The sequence below is a fragment of the Heliconius melpomene genome, chromosome 13, assembly GCF_056956725.1.
Source record: "Heliconius melpomene rosina isolate 202511_hmr_F chromosome 13, ASM5695672v1, whole genome shotgun sequence".
NCBI lineage: Eukaryota > Metazoa > Arthropoda > Insecta > Lepidoptera > Nymphalidae > Heliconius > Heliconius melpomene.
Window position 1 is genome coordinate 9,379,196 of NC_140401.1, and position 21,137 is coordinate 9,400,332.

The 21,137-nt window shown below is 31.5% G+C and overlaps 1 protein-coding gene across 1 annotated transcript in view; it reads left to right on the forward strand.

Annotated features, from left to right (window-relative positions):
- The window catches only part of LOC146532878 (very long chain fatty acid elongase 7-like), a 43,602-nt gene continuing 22,465 nt past the window's right edge, over positions 1–21,137 (forward strand). The window contains exon 1 of the mRNA XM_085196165.1: positions 1–132. The gene's annotated coding sequence lies outside the window, so the exon portion shown is untranslated. The remainder of the gene's footprint in view (positions 133–21,137) is intronic.

A 21,137-nucleotide genomic window follows, 5' to 3' on the forward strand; every position in this document is an offset into this window, starting at 1 on the left:
TGAACCTGCGCCTGCGCAGCCTTCTCATACAAAATCAGTTGCCATCAAGACGTCGCGACAGGTGATTGTGCTTTTCATTTTATACCGTGAACCGTGAAAAATATATAGAATAAAGTGATCAACGGAAAAAAGGTCAGTCTTAGCTATTTTTTTAGTACTTAATTTTTTTTTGTTGATTTCTATAGTGTTTTTGTTTAAAACCATTGACGTCTTTGATGATGTATTACATTTACATATTGCAGGGTGGGTACTGTTGTCCTTAAACCCTTTTTATTAAATAGATATTTCTTCAGATATTTTTATAGTAATTTCAATATTTTTAAAGTAATAAATGAGAGTCAATTTTTTTCATATTTCATTCTCATATCACTCTTACTTTATTTTTATTATAATTTTAAGTCATAATTTAAAATAAATATCTTGGGTTAATAAATTTAAAATTCATTAATATATTTCGTGGTTTAAAAGAGATACCCGGAAGCTTAGTATCCATTCTATATCAAGAGAAATTCAACTTAAAGCTTTCCGCATATAATGTTTAATACATAATAAATGTATATACTATTACATGACAATATAAGTTGTTAGAATAAAAATATATTATAATACTTAAAACTAAGTCTGAGAATTCAGTGGAAAGTGAGAACGGCAGTGTCTTATGGGATGTCTTTGTACCTCTGCCAATCCTGCTGTAAACGGGATCAGCGTGAAGATAAAAAACATGTTGGCATTGTAAAGATTTTAAGCGGGCGAAGCCTCATTGCGGTCGCTAGTAAAATATATTTTTGAAAATTACGCACATATAATAAATCATAAGAGACCCGCTTGAGCTATCAGCATAGGTTACAGCTGTTGTATAATTATTGATTGATGCCGAAACATAACTTGTTTTCGAAGTTTGCCAATATTTTTTGATTTTGCTGTAGTCAATTTTCTTTTATATTAATAAAGATATCGTTGTTTATTATTTAAGCTATAAGATAATACAATGATCTCTTTTCATTTTTGTATATTTTTTCATTTATTATACTTATCGGCTTGTAGTATTCGCTTTTAAAAACAATTTTCACGGTGGTAATTTAGTACGTATATTCAGTAACAAAAAATCTTTTCTTTATAAGGTCGATAGCTAAACTATGTATTTAAGTAATTTTACTTAAACCATTTTTTATTCATTATTTACTATGAAACCTTGCAATTTTATCGTATATTATATCGTGGCAATATTTATATGGCTGTATTATGCAAGTAAACAGTAAAATTGTTTACTACGCAATTATAAGCAAATCTAGTGAAAACATTAGTTTCTTTTTACCGTAATATAGTATGAAGTTTTGGAACACTGTGGACGTCACCATTAGGTGTTAAGATAAAAAGAAAAATTCCCTCTTAATTACAAAAACAGATAACACTCCTTAATCTGTGTTATTTAAGAAGATAAAAATAATCTTGCTTATAATGAAATTTACGTGCACTGTGGAAGTGCAGTTGTAATGTGTTTTTAATTTAGCTTTACGCTGTATCCTGAACCAGAGTATACTTACTATACTAGTTCCGTCCTATACTAGTAGTATACATAATCCTATCCTATATCTTATAAAACAAAGTCGCTTTTCGTGTCTGTCTGAACTTTCTAACTCTTCTTCTTCTAAACCACCCAACGGATTTTTATGCGGTTTTCACCATTAGGTCGAGTATTTCTCAGGGAAGGTTTATATATAGTTTATTATTTGTACATTCTTATGTAAATTAACATAAATACGATAAATGTGTCTAAAGTCCTACCCGTTGAGACACTTTCGCGCATGCGCTGCTTTAATGGTAAGTAATACATGAAAAAATGTACTGGAGTATTGTTCCTCTTAATAAGATCTACAAAAAAGTCCGCGACAGCATATTTTTATCTTTTAAGGATAACGTATAGTGATCATATTTCTGTCTAAAAATAGTAATTTCAATATATTTTTTATTGTGAGGGATATTTTTCCATAATGGTATTAATCTTTATTCTTTAAAATACTTTATTAATTTTCTACGTTAAACGAAGATAAAATTTGCTTTTTACACTATTCCGAAATTGCGAATAGTTTTAGAGAAAAACGCATTTAATTGTTGACACATCACGCCGTTGACTCATCAGCTATGTCGACTCAAGTTTTACTTGTCCCTTACTCTCAGCATATAAATAAGTATATTAGTTACGTTGGCCATTTAATGTAGATCAAAACTGTGTTTTACTGTTTTTTCATTTTAATAAGTACTTTAGAAGTTGGTACAATATCAAAACATCCTTGCTGCGAAACGCGGCCCGCGACGTTTTGCTTATACAAGCGCGTCATGAGCAGTCATCGGTGGTTCAGTGGTAGAATGCTCGCCTGCCACGCGGGCGGCCCGGGTTCGATTCCCGGCCAATGCATTCTATTTAATTTTCCTCACAGGCAGCCACGTAGTGCTTGCTTTTCATCAGGGATAGAATACCCTCTTCAGCATTAACCACAAGCTCGAAAAAAAAAACCCGCCCGCTATAGAGGCATAGCAACGAAGATTTAGATGCGTTTGCACGTATTGGATAATTGGAGTTGAATGTATTATTTCAGCGCGATATATTTGGTTTCATATCTTTTATAGTAGTTATTAGTAGGTAGGCTTTTGTTTATAATTTCTTCCGTTTAAAAATAGTCATTTAACTATCTAAAAATAGTCATTTAAATATATTATAATAAGTACTTGAAAAGATTAGTAGCACAGATTTAAAATTACGGTACCTACTAAAAAATCCTTGCCGAGTAAAACAATTGGAAAATCCTTATTGAAACTACGAAAATGCGGGTTGCATTAGGGTTTAATTAATTTTCACATTATCTTAAGTGCTTTGCAAACATACATTATATGAATAATCCAGTAGTAAAAGCGGGCGAAGCCGCAAGGGGGTCGCTAGTATCTTATAAAACAAAGTCGCTTTTCGTGTCTGTCTGTTGTTTCTAACTCTTCTTCTTCTAAACCATCCAACGGATTTAGATGCGGTTTTCACCATTAGGTCGAGTATTTTTCATAGAAGGTTTATATATAGTTTATTATTTGTACATTCTTATGTAAATTAACAAAAATACGATAAATGTGTATAAAGTCCTTCCCGTTGAGACACTTTCGCGCATGCGCACCTTTTATGGTAAGTACTACATGAAAAAAATGTACTAGACTATTGTTCCTCTTAATAAGATCTACAAAAAAGTCCGCGACGGCATATTTAAGAATAACGTGTAGTGATCATTTTTCTGTCTAAAAATAATCATTTCAATATATTTTTTATTGTGAGGGATATTTTTCCATAATGGTATTAATCCTTATCCTCTAAAACACTTTATTAATTTTCTACATTAAACGAAAATAAAATTTGCTTTTTACACTATTTCGAAATTGCGAATAGTTTTACAGAAAAACGCATTTAATTCTTGACACATCAGCTGTATGTTACTCAAGTTTCACTTATCCCTTACTCTCAGCATATAAATAAGTACATTAGTTACGTTGGCCATTTAATGTAGATCAAAACTGTCTTTTACTGTTTTTCATTTCAATAAGTACTTTAGAAGTTGTTACAATATCAAAAAATCCTTGCTGCGAAACGGCTCGCCACTCACCATGCGTCCGCCGCGCTCGCCTGCCTTACACGCATCGGTGGTTCAGTGGTAGAATGCTCGCCTGCCACGCGGGCGGCCCGGTTTCGGTTCCCGGCCGATGCATTCTATTTAATCTTCCTCACAGGCAGCCACGTAGTGCTTGCTTTTTATCAGGGATAGAATACTCTCTTCAGCATTAACCACAAGCTCGAAAAAAAACCTGCCTTTATAGCAACGAAGATTTAGATGCGTTTGCACGTATTGGATAATTGGAGTTGAATGTATTATTTCAGCGCGATATATTTAGTTTCATATTTTTTGTAGTAGTTATTAGTAGGTAGGTTTTTGTTTATAATTTCTGACGTTTAAAAATAGTCATTTAAATATATTTTAATAAATACTTGAAAAGATTAGTAGCACAGATTTAAAATTACGGTACCTACTAAAAAATCCTTGCTGTGTAAAACAATAGGAAAATCCTTATTGAAACTACGAAAATGCGGGTTGCATTAGGGTTTAATTAATTTTCACATTATCTTAAGTGCTTTGCAAACTTACATTATATGAATAATCCAGTAGTACAAGCGGGCGAAGCCGCAAGAGGGTCGCTAGTACCTTAATAAGTATGGCATATTCGAGTAAAATTACTCGAGGGGTACGCGAATATGCTAGTTTGTTTCTTATGCGTAAAACGTAGAATGAAAAATATTTGTAATTATTTAAAAAAAACTGACCTTAAATAATTAATTAATTTCATGTAAGTGGAGAGAATGGAAATGCGTGAATTATTATATCGCGAAAACTACTGAACTAATTTTAATAAAACTTAATTTAACAAGGGAGCATTAAGAGGAGGATTTTTCAAAATTTCTCTTATGTCACACAAGTTTATTGATGTAAACAAAAACACTATTATAAAAACATTCCGTTATTGATCATACAAACAGACTCGTTACGTTCCGTTATTGAGTAAAGTGGGAAAAAAAGTGTCTTATAGCATTTTTTTTACTATAGCAATTAAAAACAATTTTAAATTACATGGGTTAAATCGATACTTATTTAATACAGTTATTTTAATACCTGTTTTTTACGCAGTATAATATTATTTTGAAGAATTTCACTTCAATTTATTTAGAATTTTTCAATGTGAAATGTGATTGTAAGTTCTACATTTAAAATTTTCTGCACTTAGCTTATTAGGTAAAAAGAATTAGAATACAGAAACAGAAGGTTGTGGGTTCGATTTCAACTCTGGGGAATGAATTATTTTTATTTCCTCCCTGGTAAAAAGACGCGTTGAGCAAAGTGCGGCGTTGAATTCCGCTACTTAAAAATCGAATCTAAGCGGAGTATCTTAACACTCGGTTCACTATGCTCATTCTGCTAATATTTAAAAAATATAAATTCCCAATTTATATTTATTTATAAATAAATTAGTGAAATATATTCATTATAAGTAATTCATCATGACATACATATTTGTACGTACTATATGTATATATAATAAATATTACTTAACATATTTAACGACTATAATAGTATTTACCGTCGATTTATATTCAAATTTTGATATTTCTTAACATTAACTTAATAACGAAGATATTACATTTGTAAAGAAGTAATAAAATTATGATTTTTTAAGTCCGACATCGTCTGGCCGATTATAAACGCAACGACCGTAGACTCGATTCCCATTAAGGAGAATAAACCTTTTACAAAAAATAATTTTACATATTTTTTTAGCTAATAGAGATATTTTATGCTATGTTATAAATTTATTAAATTGAAATTCAACAAAATGAAATTAATGAATTTAAAATTTAAATCTTACATTTTTATACTATTTGTTAGTATTTATTTGTTTGTAAGATTAAAAACAAGACAATAGTATAAAAAAACGTGTTAATTGTTAATTTCACAATATTTCACACGATGCTTTGAAATATTTGAGAGGGAAATGCGTGTTTGTGAACCGGATGAAGTAACATCGAAATACTCGCTGAAATGCCAATTTCGTTATGATGTAGTAATAGATTTTTTTCTTTTTTATTTTAACAAGCTGAAACTTTTACTTCTACTGTGGGTTCAATTCTCACTCGATGAAATTAAATATATATTATTTTCATTTTAAAAACTCTTTATTTTACACCAGAAAATTACACAATTAACAAATAAATTCATACAAAAATAAATGTGAAACGGCGGCCATATTACTAAAAGTGATCTCTTCCAGGCAACCTAATCAGAAGAATCAATTTAAGAGATTTATATATAAAAACAAATCTACATTGAAAACAATGATTATAAAAAAATAAGAAATACCATTCAAAACATTAAAAAAATCCTAATTCAAAAATCAAATCTAATTAATAATATAAAAAAAAAATTACATTAATGTGGCAAGGTAGGCAGAAAGAGCCTGAGAACCTGGTGTTAAAACACTCCGTTGCATTAATACACTTCCGTTCTCCACTTTTCACCGAATTCTCGAGTCATAGTGTGTGGAACTGGACCAGAGCGAAAAAATAAACATTTAATATTTTTATTTTAACATTTCCCCGAGTGGGAATCGAACCGACGACGGCCCCATACACACATCCATCCATACCTATATTATAAATTCGAAAGTAACTCTGTCTGTCTGTCTGTCTGTCTGTCTGTCTGTCTGTCTGTCTGTCTGTCTGTCTGTCTGTCTGTCTGTCTGTCTGTCTGTCTGTCTGTCTGTCTGTCTGTCTGTCTGTCTGTCTGTCTGTCTGTCTGTCTGTCTGTCTGTCTGTCTTTTCCGCAATCAGGGCCAAACCGCTAATTTAATTGTGATAAAATACTCATATAGAGATACTTGAGGGTCCCGGGATGAACATAGGATACTTTTTTTTTCTCATATTTGTAATATTTTCGTTATATACCAATATGTTAAAATAATTAATTTGACAAGGAATTTATTCCGCCATGTTAATAACAATCGTCGCTACGCGTTGCTAAGCAACAGTTTGCTGATTTAAGAAAACGTCACCCACAGTGAGTTTGCTTAATGCATACATGGTGCGCGCCGATATAGATTTATACAAATCTCTTTATACAAATCATTAACAAAAATTAGATGATTTCTATAATTTGATATTCATCCTTATGAAAATAAATATAATAGTCACTTTTAGCATTTCATCTAGATGGAAATTATAATTTACTGTATAACATTCTAATAAATAATTAAGATGTGACTGATTCCAAATGACCTAGCCTTCGGGCGGCATAATATGAGTATGACCGACGCGAACGGGCGGATGACTTTGATGATTTTGTAAATTTTTATAGATTTTCGAATTACTATTATTTTTTATGTAATTATTTGCTGCTTATAATTAATTTATCTCAGTTCGGTTATCTATACCGATGTTATACACTTAAAATATCGTAATTTTAATCATTTGAGATTTTATTTAATATTGTTCGCAAAAATTAATAATTATTTAATATAGAAAAATGTTTAGTACGCGCGCACAGCAAACTTTAGGTTTTTTTTTCTAATATTAAGAATTTCCTTTAGTTACTTTTACTTCTTTGGTTTGTTCATTTCGGTTACTCAGATATTTTTTCTAATAATAAATCTCCACTTATTATTATTTTTTAACTTATTTTAATGATTTAGGCTTATATTTTCGCGGGCGTAGCCGCGTCCGTGCCCACTAGTACTTATATAAGCCGCGTTGAATCACAAGCCTACAGCTACGATGTGGAGTAGGTCAGTCACAGATGAATTAGAGGGTCAACGTACCAAATTATATCTAAGATATTTTTACTATGCTCCACTTTCTTTAGCGTAAACCAGTTATTAGTAGACTGTTTTTGTTATATACCGAAAGATATACATCTATATTTAAATATGTGCTAAATAGTTAAGTATGGTGTATTAGAATAAGAGCAAATGCAAAGAAAAAAAATATATATTTTAAAGTGATTTTAAAAGTTTCATGCTAAATATGTACTTTCTTACTGGGGTAGGCAGAGGGAACCTGAAAAACATTCCGTTTTATCGGCATCATCCTCTCTATCATCTCAGCTGCTTCGGTAGTGGCGCCAACATCCGCGTCCAGGTCCGCTTCCGCTTTCACGATTTTCTCCTGATAGCAAAAATGCATACAATTGATAACTGGGAACAATACCTTTTTTTTATTTTATCTAAAAGCAAGTAAAATATTCAAATATTGCGGGAGCATAATGCAAGCAATATGAGGGGGCCATATTACCAATATCATGGATTTTATTAACAAATCTCAATTAATACTTATATGTAAAACTATCTTAACTTAAATATACTGTAGGACAGCGTCAATTAAACATAATGTCGAACTCTCTGCATTTATGACTTGACATTTACTTATTTATTTAGATTTAAAAAAAAAATATGAGGACTAAAGACTAGCTTTTACATGCGGATTTGTCGCATGGTTGGATTTAACGTGAAGCAATATATATAGTCTTCATTGCCAAATGGACTATCCAAAACAAAACACTTTACAATTTAAAGCAGTTGTTTCTAAGATTAGAGATATCAAACTATTTTCAAGAAAAGAAAAAAAAATTCGAGGTCATAAAATTCTGTGCCAATTGATGATATCGTCTAGTTATATCACAGCGTAAAACATAACGTTTGGGAGTGCCATACAATTATGTAATTAATATCGACATATATTATACAACCGACGATGCCGTTCAAGAACGTTCCATGTGCAGAAATAATAACTGATACGTTTTTCTTTTATTTTGCATTCTTTTATTGTTTGTTTCTTTTTGTAGATCAGTACTGTAATATTTTTTTTTATTAAATAATTTTTATTATTATTTGTCAATAATATTAAATTAAATAGCGTCTCTATTAATAAAAATAGGTGCACAAGATTAGAATTTTTGCACTAAACTGTTGACAACAGAGGAAATATAGCGTCACTCTAATTTCCCTGCCTGCAAAAATTTCAAGATATTGCGTGTTAAGTGACGGGAAAAAACTAGTCATTTAATTATATTTTCTTACCTTATTTAAGGCTTAACATGTTAAACAAAAATATAAATTCGAACAAAAAAATACAATAATTGCACCAATGGCGTCTTAAGATATTTATATTTATGTATATCTATCTCATTATTTCAATGTCCTAATTTAAATTGATGATATATTTTATATGCAATTAGCTATTGATTATAATAATATACTGAGATCCCACGGCCCCCAGACCTACGTCATTTTAACAAAGCTGAAATTTTGTGTATAAAATAGTACTGATGTAGGTCTGGGGGCCCTGGGCCCTTAGGCTATAAAGAATAATATTATTACATAATTAATTCATAATCGAATCTGTTACTTCCGTTGTGAAGCTAGGCCGCCAATACTAAATCATTTTGAGATCTAATTACTAAAGTAATCATAAAATTACAATGGGTGTTACATGAAGTTATTAATTTTAGATGTTGTTTTAAAAGAAATGAAACTGCTATCGTTTAAATGTATTTAGTATACACGGATGTTAGAAGTTATCTAATATTAATTAAAGTCATGCTACGCCTAGTTGTTGAGAGTGTTGAAGTGGAGAATGGTAGACAACGATGACTTTATATTAAGTTGATATTTAAGCACTTTCCAATAGCTTATAGATTCAGTTCCCAAAAAAAAAAAAGATTAATCTTGGTTCCTCATTTTATTTGGGTGAACTTGCGTCCACGGTTACTTCTTTTCCGTTCCCCTAGGAATTTTCCGAAATCCTAACTTAGTGCTCCCCTACACTTTGTAACATAAAAAAATATCAATATAGTAGAGAGTTTCATTTAAAATGTGTAATAATCAAGAAAATCAAAAATCTTATTCAATCTACTTATTTATTTAGCTAGTCATCACATTTGCTTGCAATTTCAACGTCTAAATAATACTTTAGATAGGAATCGAACCCGTACCTCTCGATTTTGATAACACGCGTAATTAAAGTAAACGCAAACAAGATAAAGCAAAATTTTTAATTTGTTATACAACTGTATGTATGTGAAAGTACACGGAAAATAATCAGTTCCACTAGAACATGAGTTTCGCTAATATTTTTTTCATCTTGCTCATTTTGAGAATATCGCAATCGCATCGCAATCGTCACGGTAACAGTTTTCGAAGAAATTCATCAAATTAATTTATATGAATTAAATAACTTGTGCTTTAAATATTAAATATATATATTACTAGCGGCCCGCCCGCGGCTACGCCTGCGTAAACTACTTTATTATTAATTTCTGTCTCCATGAGTACTTACGTCCTATAAGTGACGACCATGCAAAATTTGACACTCCTAACATTTGTAGTAACAAAGTTTCATACAAACTTTCAACCCCAAAAACAACCCCTTAGAAGTCGAATATTGCAAATTCCCGTCTTAGCGAGCACCTACGTCCCATAAGTAACTCCTATGCAAAATTTGAGATTCCTAGCACATGTAGTTTCTGAGATTTCGTGATGAGTGAGTGACCTTTCGATTTTATATATATAGATTAAATAACAGCCCGTCGTGGTGCAGAGGGACGTCTGAGTAAATCTACTGTGATTGTGGGTTCGATACCCATTAGAGGAAACGATTATGTCAAAATTATTTTCCCCATTCTTGTGGAAAAACAGCTGTGTTTGGTTCCGGTACTTAACACATAATGTCTCCAAAATTAGACTCAAAACAAAGTGTCTTAACTCTCTAGGTCCGTTGTGACTAAAGGCTTAAAGTTACACTTTGAGTGTCCTTGTTGATACAAAATGTCACGTTAAGTTTCAATACCAAACATGTAATAAATCTGAAATGAATACAAAAATAACGGCGGAGTATTTTAATACTTGATAGTTTTTAATATTAATTATACTAAATTGGTACGAAATGCATGATCTGTTAAATTATTGATTGGTCTTATAAGAGCAGAATGTGCTCTTTTTTTACACATATTTATTTCATAAAAAAACGTTTTAAATATATTTATTTTATACCCTTAAAATGAATTTCCTTGTGTGGAACTAAAAATAATAAATGAGTATTTAGTTTAATTTAAAACCTTTTAGGAGTTAATTTTTTTGTAAATAATTAACACTATAGAGTGTTAATTGTTGTCTGTTATGTCAGTTGTACAAGAAATTGGAAGGGTTCTCTTGTAATGTTTATGATTATTCGTAATGTAAAAGAGAAGAGTCGTCGTCAAGTCACTCGAGGAAACGAAATATTTAATATTTTTATTTTCTTCCCCGGTAATAAGGCCGCTCTAACTAACTCTACACGCTATGTCTCCAAAATTCAGTGGAAAGTGGGGCACTGATGTATCTTAATAGGCACGGAGTGTTTGAACACTTCCTATATTCTCCCTTCGTACCCAGCTGTGTGCGGGATACAGCCGGTAGCTAAAAAAAATATTTAAAAAATTCTGGTCAAAAACGCCCAATAAGCACTTAAGTTTAGATATTGACCTGATTATTTAAATTAAATATTGAATATACATATAATTGGCTGTCATCAATCATGCAAAACTTATTATTCCGATTTGCGTTCATAGTTTCTAAACTAATGTAACGCATTTTTAGGTTAACAGTACAAAGTAAACGAGGTCACGTCTTAAGAAAGAATTTTTATATGAATTTTATTATGAAATATGTGGCATCTTTTAGCTTTCTATTGAATTTTTTTGTCACTTATGAATATTAATATGATTATAGTTGTATGTATATTTGCGGACATATATTAACATGAAATACATGTGCTTCATGCTGTATCCCGCTTTTAACAGAGGGAATATAGTTCTAAAACACTCCGCTCCACACACCTTCCTTCCATTTTTCGAGACATTGCGTTGAATGGCGTTTAGCGGAGTATTTTGTCTTGCTACCAGACGGAGGAAATGAGAATAGTTCTTTCCTCCAAGTGGGCATCGAACCCGCAACCGTTGCTTAACACTCAGACACTGTGCCGCTGCGCAACGACGATAATTTCGATACAATAATATTATTGTAGATACTTAACATTTATAATAATATTTTATATGAGTATAATGTTGACTGATAAAGTAGTAATTTATTCTCATTTGCTCTTTTTACTTTGTTTCATATAAATTATTTCTTTAAATATTTATTTTTTATAAGTAGGAAGTATTGAAGCGGGTTTTTTAAATATTTGATCAGAAAGTTAAATCTGTTAAAAATATTCTAAACAGATGCTGTTATTTTAACCGGTTATGGTAGTTAGGTTACTTGTTAATTAATTTTATTGTTTTAAAAAACTGGACTTATGCTCTTTTCCGCGTAGAAGGCAGTAGTAATCTAGAGATACACTGTATTTCCCATTTTCCGCCTTATTATCGAGATATTGTTGTGCGTAACTAAACACCACCTAAATCTCTACACTTGAAAGACTTCATTAGTTCTTACTGTTGCATTCATAGTTATTTTATTGACAATTATAGTAGTATTATTATGTATACTTTGTGAGTTCAATCCCCACTTGGGAAAATGTTATATTTAAGTATTTTTTATTTCCTCGTTGCGGTAGACAAAGTGCGGCGTTGAGATACGGCATTTAACGCCAAATGTTTAGACTTTGAATTGTACTGAAAGCGAAGGAAGTGTCTTTAGGTTTAATCTGTCTACACTGCTATATGCTGCTATATAATATTCCTAAAGCGTGTAAAGTTCCAAGATCATTTGTATTGACCTTGACATTTTTAATTTCCGGTTTAAGTAAGCTAATTATAATAAAATTAGTGTTTTATAACTACTTAGATAACGATTGACTTGATTGAGAAATAAGATTATTTTATTCATCATTATGGAAAGTCGAGTAAGATATGAAAAACCGGTCAAGTGTGAGTCGGACACGATCATATCACATAATTTTTTTCTCTTGTCCTATTATTATAAAATTATGTTATTAAATATTATTATTAATAGTAAAAATAATAAAAGCTTGTATATTTTTTATGGAAAATGTATGTTTTGCGGATTTGAATCGATAATTCGCACAAAATATTCCTTGGTAAAACCATTTAGTGTATCTAAACGATGATTATTAATTGTGTCAATGACGATGTAACACGCGAGTACCATGTATGTATCGATTATTACTGCATACATTTTAGATTTTTTAAATACTTATTAATTTTTGTTTCGAATTGGCCGTAGCATATTTTGAATACTTAACTAACTAACTCACTAACGAATTAAGTATTATATAAGTTTATGTAATCTGTTGTGGATGTATAGGCAGATCAATAATTTTAAAATATTTTTTGACTTTATTTACCATTTTTATTCATCAGTAGTTAGAATATTGTTATCTTTTTTTCCTTCTGATGCCGCCTTTGTATCCAAATATGTTCTAGAAATGAACTGATATAGTTAAACTTTAATAACAACTAGAGGACCCGCTAACGCGTATAATACGTGTTGCCATAGTAACGTGTATGCCACTTTATAAATACAAAAATATATAAAAATATATATTGCCAAATGTGTGGTAGTGTGTATTTACACTGATTTTGTTAGTTTAAGCATTATAAAAAAATATATTCTTCCTTCCTTCTCTATATACATATGTATAGACTATAACTGTGCCTGTATGCACTATTTTGGTACAATTTTTTTGCCTTACACACATCGTTTCCCAGATTCCCAGAGGGAATCGAACCCAGAACCCATTGTATATTTTTTTTAATATACATAAATGTAAAAACTCTCATAACAACACTTAATAAAGTACCTATAATAAATTGTAAGCTTACTTTATAAAATTGTTCTTTTTTGCTATTATCTATAAAAGGTTCATACTTTTACTAAGTGAATTGGAGCGTAAATCGTCACATAACGTTACTTTTACGCGACTAGTCTATTGAGATTCACATAGTTCTATTCTCAGTTATTTTAGTACTAAATAAATAAGTATTTACTGTAATAATGCCGCCGTGGCGTATAGGTTAGCTTCTCATTGTAAACGCGATGGTTATCGCTTTGTGGGTTCGAATCCAATTTGGTAAATTGATAATGTTCAAGTGATTTTTATTTCTCCGCTCGGATTTATAAAGCGCGGTGTTAAGTTCCACCACTCAACGCGAAATGTCACGAAAATTGAATGGAAAATGTTAGTTATACCTAACTGTCATATAAAATATAAACTAGTACAAAAAAGTACAAAATTATAAGCATTTTGTCTGTTTCCCAAACATCTGATGTCACTAGATCATTACGTAACATAACGTCGTTATTTATTTTCATACATTTAGATGTAATTTTAGTGAAACCGAGAGTCAGAGTGGCCCTTCTACAAAAAAATGAGGTTGCAAAATTTGTTGGACTTTCACTAGCACTTAAATCTGTGAATGGTCGGTAGTAACTAGTGGTAGCGACTCTATTTAGTTTTAGAAGGAATACAGTCATATTATATTTAAAGTAACTTTTCTCTGAGGCCTGAAGCGTGCAACTCTTAACGCAACAGGTTACGGGTTATCGGAAATGTAATCTTTAAAATTTTCATTTCTCCGCTCTAGTGTCGAGAGGAGCAGACAGCCGCGCTTTTGCATCAACACCAGTGCGGAGAAATGAAAATATTCAATTTCATTTCCTAGAATGGGAATCGAACCCACATCCTATCGCGTTTATATCCACACGCTTATACCGCTTATAGAATTGTAGCTCAACACAACTGGTCTCTCAGAGAATATTTGATTAATAATAATTAAAAATTAATGCTATACAAAAAAGTCTGTGACAACTAACTTAAATATAAGAAATAGCCGTATGTATGCACTTGCATTAATACATCAAGTCAAAAGGTCTTGGTAATTAAATAATTAAATACAATTTCTATTGTTGATAATTCAATTATGGTTTATATATTTCTTTTAATTGTTTCATTTTATGAAGCTATAAAATCAATTTCAATGTATTATTCAAGGTAGATTTTTCATTGTTTGTTAAAAAGTATTATATTATATAATCTAATTGTGGCGTTGAATTACGCCAATCAACATGCTAGGTTTTACCTATTCCTACCCTGCTATATATGGGACAAAATAAATAAATAAAATATATATATATAAGTAGAAGTCAGTCGTGGTGCAGGAGCATAAGCGTGCGAATGCAACGCAACTGGTTGTGGGTTCGATTCCCAAGAAAATTAAATAATGAATATCTTAATTTCCTCCCTCTGGTAACGAGGTAATGCGCGGTTTTAAGTTCCGCCATTCAACACGCAATATCTCCAGAATTCAGCGAAAAGTGACAAATGGAAGTGTCTTAATGGTAACGGAGTATCCTAGGTTCCCTCTGTGATGCTAAAATATAAGTAAATAAGATATTAAGGGCTAGTCGATTGCAAATAAATAGATATAGTTTAGCAATATATATTTACAAAGTATACTGTACTCAATCGCCTAGTTAACTAGGACATTGGGTACTTGTGTGTAGAGAAATGCCTACATTACTCACATTAGTGTTGTTTGAACTGCGCAATAGTAGGTTCAAATTGCTTAGGCTGTTTGCAAAGTTATTTTAAGGTGATGTATGGATATATAATTTAAGTGCATAAACAACATAATATCGATAATTTTATGTAACCTTTTTGAAATGTCTTGTAAAAATATATTATAAATAAAAAAAAAACAGCTTGATGCTATATCACGCACACGGCAGTTTAGGCAGAGGGAACCTGGTGTTAAGACAATATATTCGCTCTGACACCATAGCAAAAAGTCCGGCGTTGAGTTTCACCACTCAACAAGCAATACCTCCAGAATTAATTAATACTAGGCTATATGAGAAATACAACGTAAAGATGATAAGAACAAATAAGAACAACAGGGAAACATGATAAAACGCGGCGTTTAGTTCCGTCATTTAATACGCAATGTCTCGAATATTTCGCTGAAACTGGAGAATGTAGTGCTCTAAACTCCTAACACCAGCTTTCCCTGCCTAGTCTTCTATATGCTGTATAAACAAATATTAAGTAGTTAAGCATTATTTTATTTTCTTTATTCAAGCTTGCATATTTGTAATGTACCAACCGGTGCAGTTGCATTATAATGCAATAGGTTGTTAGATGACCTTTATTGAAATAACGCAGTCACGATCATTATATATTACTTATTTGTCAATAATTATTGAAATGTTCGTTGAATAGAAACGAAAGTGTTTGTACATAGTCGTAACGGGCTCAAATTTGACGCGAAAAATCGTATTTTTACAATTATCTCTAATTATCTCTAATGTATTCCCATTATATTATTTATGAAGCTGCCTTAATATTGTAGTTTATTTTTATAGGCTCATAGAATTTGTTAAATTCGGGATAAAAGGTAAATCTGATAAAAAAAAATGTGTTAAACGAACTATATAAGAGAAACTGATATAAAAATATTAGATTATTATTAGTTTGTATTGTTTATAAAAAGAACATGTGTATATTATAAGACTTCTGTAAAATAGCAAATACTTACTTAGTGTACCTGTTAGTCATTTGGCACCGCCATCGTCATACGTTTCATAGGGTTAAGCAACGTTTATTCTGGTCTCTGGTAGCTCTTAGCTAGGTGGGTGTGCAAATGACCTCCTTCTTTCGAAATCGATTTAAAGGAGCCAGTCTATATTATTTGATCTACTAGACATTTGGCATGTATTTAGGTTACATAGTGTATTTACAGAAAGGAATACTTAAATTTACGGAATACTTAAATTTCCCTTTATTCCCTTTACCTTGTACCCCACCCAGATCAGAGTAAATAGAGGGAACCTGGGAACCTAGTATTAAGACACTTAAATTCCCCATTTTCGAAAAGAGACAATTTCAATAAAAGAGGGTATGAGTAAAAAAGTTTAAAACCGAGTAAGCAATCTTTCCCCTGGACACTTTAAAGCTATAGAGAAGCGGAAGGAAAACGATTACATATAAAAAATAGTTTCTTACATAATCTCGTAATACTACTAAATGGGCTTGTTAATATATTCAATAATACCTTGTGACTAGGTCATTTAACATAAATATATAATATTTAACACCATAGCGCAATAGAGAAAGTATTTAAATAACGCATATAACACAAGACAAGTGGATGCTAAATATACACGGTCAATATATTTTAACTTATTTTAGTATATTTTAACTTCACTTGTATTCCATACATAGCAGAGTAGGCATAGGGAACCTTGTGTTAAGCCATTCTGTTCCCCAATTCCCGCCGAATTCTAGAGGCATTGTGTGCATAGTGGCGGAACTCAACGCCGCGATTTGCCTCAACATCAGAGCGAAGAAATGCAAATGTAAATTGAAATAAATATTGAATTGCATCGAATGGGGATCGAACCCCCAACAAGTCGATTTTACAATTACACTTTGAGCCCCCCGATTGGCGTTTTGAGCAATAAAGAATACTTGAAGTATTCTATATATAAATATGCAATTCTAGAAGAACCGAAAAGGTCACGAAAAGGTCAAATTTTAAGGAAGCAAAAGAGTTCAATCAGAACAAGTGATATTTGATATTACAAAGAAAAAATCCGAACAGAATCAGCGATTGTACGGAAATAACGAACTTATATGTAAGTTTGTAAATATCTTTCTTTAAAATTACATAAAAAAGTTACTGCCTTTTTAGAATCGTCTTATTATAAGTGATCGTTATATTATACGGGTGTATTATTGTTGTCCTTGATATCAATTGAATGCAGTCATAACAAATTGCTGCTTTTTTTAAAAAAAAAGTTTATTTTTTAATTTTGATAGTCTTATTATTGTTTTTACCTTTAGTTCATTTTGCATACTGTACTTTCATTCTCCTAGCAAAGCGCGGTGTTGTCTCTTAAGGTAGAAATGGAGTGTTTTAACACTACATTCCAGTTTTCGAAGCTAATATTAAATTATATAGTTTTAAAGAACTAGTAGTTATTTTAAAATTAGTACTTAAGTATAATTTTAAGTCCTTCAAGTACTAAAAATCTCATCAAGTGAAGTTAAACATGAAATTTTAAGTATTTATTTTAGTGTATGTCAAAATATGGTAAGTCATTTGTGGTTACCTGTAGTGAAGATTTCGTTCTGTTTTGCGGTTGATCATCATTATTTGGTATTGACCTAAAACCAAAATTTAACAAAATTTTAAACCTAGAATATGTATTTTAGTCATAATTGTTCAAAGCTTAGTTTGTTTACAAATTCTGTGGTCCTTTGTCTTTTCTGTGGAAATGGAACTCTTATAATAGATATATGTACTTTAAAATTTGTGCCTCGTTGAGTTTCACATAACAGGCAAAGCGTCCAGAATACGGCAAAAAGTCGGTAACAGAAGTGTCTTAATGAAAACGTAGTGTTTTAATACTAGGTTTCCAGGTGCCCTCTGCCTATAGTACAATGAGCGAGATACAGCGTGGAGCTAAAAAAATCTGCATATATCTTCTGCAGTTTTACAGCAAAGTTATTTTTTTACTCGTAGCTTCAAATCTTGTCCCTAGTGAGGATTATTCTATAGAATATTCTATTCTTAGGATTATTCTATGTTCCTAGTGGCACAGAGAACGGACCTATGTATAACTCTAATATAGAAACTATATTACTGTAAAGTTTCATCTAAATCCGTTTAGTAATTTTTGCAAAAGTTTATGTGACAGTTGAACAAACATCCATCCTAACAAACTTGGACATACCTATGTATGTACCTAATAATAAAGTAGGATAATGTAACGCGAGAATTCTTTAGTGTTTTGTTTAAAATAAAATCATGAAATAACTTATATCAATTAAATTACTGTCCATAAGTACTATCAACAAAATAATTTAAAAAGCATAATCATATTTCAATTGTAAAAAAAAGATATCTCAGTCTTGGTCCATAAATAGCAATAACAAAAATAAAAGTTGAATAATATAATTACATTCGGCATATTTATTTTTAGTTAAATGTTTATTTAAAAATAATGTTTACGTAAAAATTACGACTCTTATTTCGTTACAAATTGGTGATTTTGCATATTGAGTAGAATGATTCTACATTCTGGTAATACAAACCACGGTGTTGAGTTTCGCCATTCAACACGCTATGGCTCGTGCATTTGACGGAAAGTGGAGAGCGGAAGTGTCTTAAGTAGGTTCGCAGGTTCCCTTTGTCTACCCTGCTATTTGCGGTTTACAGCGTGAACTAAAAAATAAAAAAGTGGAGAACGTAGTGTTTTGACCAGGTTCTCTTTATAGTCTACTGTTATATTGGGAAAATCGTGACATTATAAAAATATAAATAGAAACCATCCTGGCGCAGTTAGGCAATATCCTAGCTGTTTCCTCGTGATGTACTCGTAGCTTCGATATCTGTTTGGTGAATTATTGTCTTTAATTTACTTTCAATTTCTGTTCTTCCACGTTGAGTTCAGCTACTGAGCAAGCAATGTCTTGAGATTGAACTAAAATACACTAAAACATACAGGTCTACTAGTATATTATATCTAACAGATATTTTTTTTATTCTTCCGATTAGCTAACGAAAGTAATTAAGACTTCCTATATCTTATAAAACAAAGTCGCTTTTTGTGTCTGTCTGAACTTTCTAACTCTTCTTCTTCTAAACCACCCAACGGATTTGGATGTGGTTTTCACCATTAGGTCGAGTATTTCTCAGGGAAGGTTTATATATAGTTTATTATTTGTAAATTCTTATGTAAATTAACATAAATACGATAAATGTGTATAAAGTCCTACCCGCTGAGACACTTTGGCGCATGCGCTGCTTTAATGGTAAATACTACATGAAAAAAATGTACTGGAGTATTGTTCCTCTTAATAAGATCTATAAAAAAGTCCGCGATGGCATATTCGTATCTTTTAAGAATAACGTGTAGTGATCATATTTCTGTCTAAAAATAGTAATTTCAATATATTTTTTATTGTGAGGGATATTTTTCCATAATGGTATTAATCCTTATCCTTTAAAATACTTTATTAAATTTCTACGTTAAACGAAGATTAAATTTGCTTTTTAAACTATTTCAAAATTGCGAATAGTTTTAGAGAAAAACGCATTTAATTATCACACATCACGCCGTTCACACATCAACTGTATCGAGTCAAGTTTTACTTATCCCTTATTCTCAGCATATAAATAAGTATATTAGTTACGTTGGCCATTTAATGTAGATCAAAACTGTCTTTTCTGTTTTTCATTTTAATAAGTGCTTTAGAAGTTGTTACACAAAAAATCCTTGCTGCGAAACGCGCCTCGCGACGTTATGCTTACACGCATCGGTGGTTCAGTGGTAGAATGCTCGCCTGCCACGCGGGCGGCCCGGTTTCGATTCCCGGCCGATGCATTCTATTTAATTTTCGTCACAGGCAGCCACGTAGTGCTTGCTTTTCATCAGGGACAGAATACCCTCTTCAGCATTAACCATAAGCTCGAAAAAAAAACCCGCCTGCCTTTATAGCAACGAAGATTTAGATGCGTTTGCACATATTGCATAATTCGAGTTGAATGTATTATTTAATGTCATTTAACTATCTAAAAATAGTAATTTAAATATATCTTAATAAGTACTTGAAAAGATTAGTAGCACAGATTTAAAATTACGGTACCTACTAAAAAATCCTTGCTGTGTAAAACAATTGGAAAATCCTTATTGAAACTACGAAAATGCGGGTTGCATTAGGGTTTAATTAATTTTCACATTATCTTAAGTGTAGTAGTAAGCAGTAGTAAAAGCGGGCGAAGCCGCAATAGGGTCGCTAGTTAATAATAATAATAACTAGTACTATAATAATACTTATTCTATTTCCCCGAGATATTTTGACGTAACGTAACAACTCAACACAGGTAATAAATAGCCTTCTCAATAAACGGACTAATCCCATACAATCATAATTCTTCAATTCAAATATTACTTCGTGGGATTTGCGCATTCAACCAAACAGACTCTACAGCTTTATAATTTACTAGAGATTAAGCCTACAAGGAAATACTAGTAACTAACCAATTAATAGAAAGGCTTTTCGATTCGCATAGACTAACTCTATGTAGAACGTAACTGATATGCTGGTTACGTAAACACCATATCGTGAACAGGTGTTTGTTCGCTTATATATATGATTTATGGCCCCCCATCGATGGAAGTGACATAACGACATAGTGACACCATTTTATATAGGATTTAATTTGAATCTATTGGTAGTAATAGTATAAAGCTGGTAAGCACCTTTCTCAGGAAGTGTAGACTTGAATTTAATAATTATTTTGATGGTCAATAGTCCATATATTGAGATTTAACTGGACTGGACAACTCCTAAACCTATATATCCTATATCATTATTTTATCTAGAATGTAAAGATTCTAGTAAAAGACGAGGGTATTCTAGATGGCGGAATTGAATACCGCAGCCTGTCTTACTCGATCTCATTTAAAAATATTTGATTACTTCCCTATTATTTACTGTAATCTTGGGATTGATTGAATGTAATGTGTAGTGTGGGTGATTCTATTTATTGTATTAA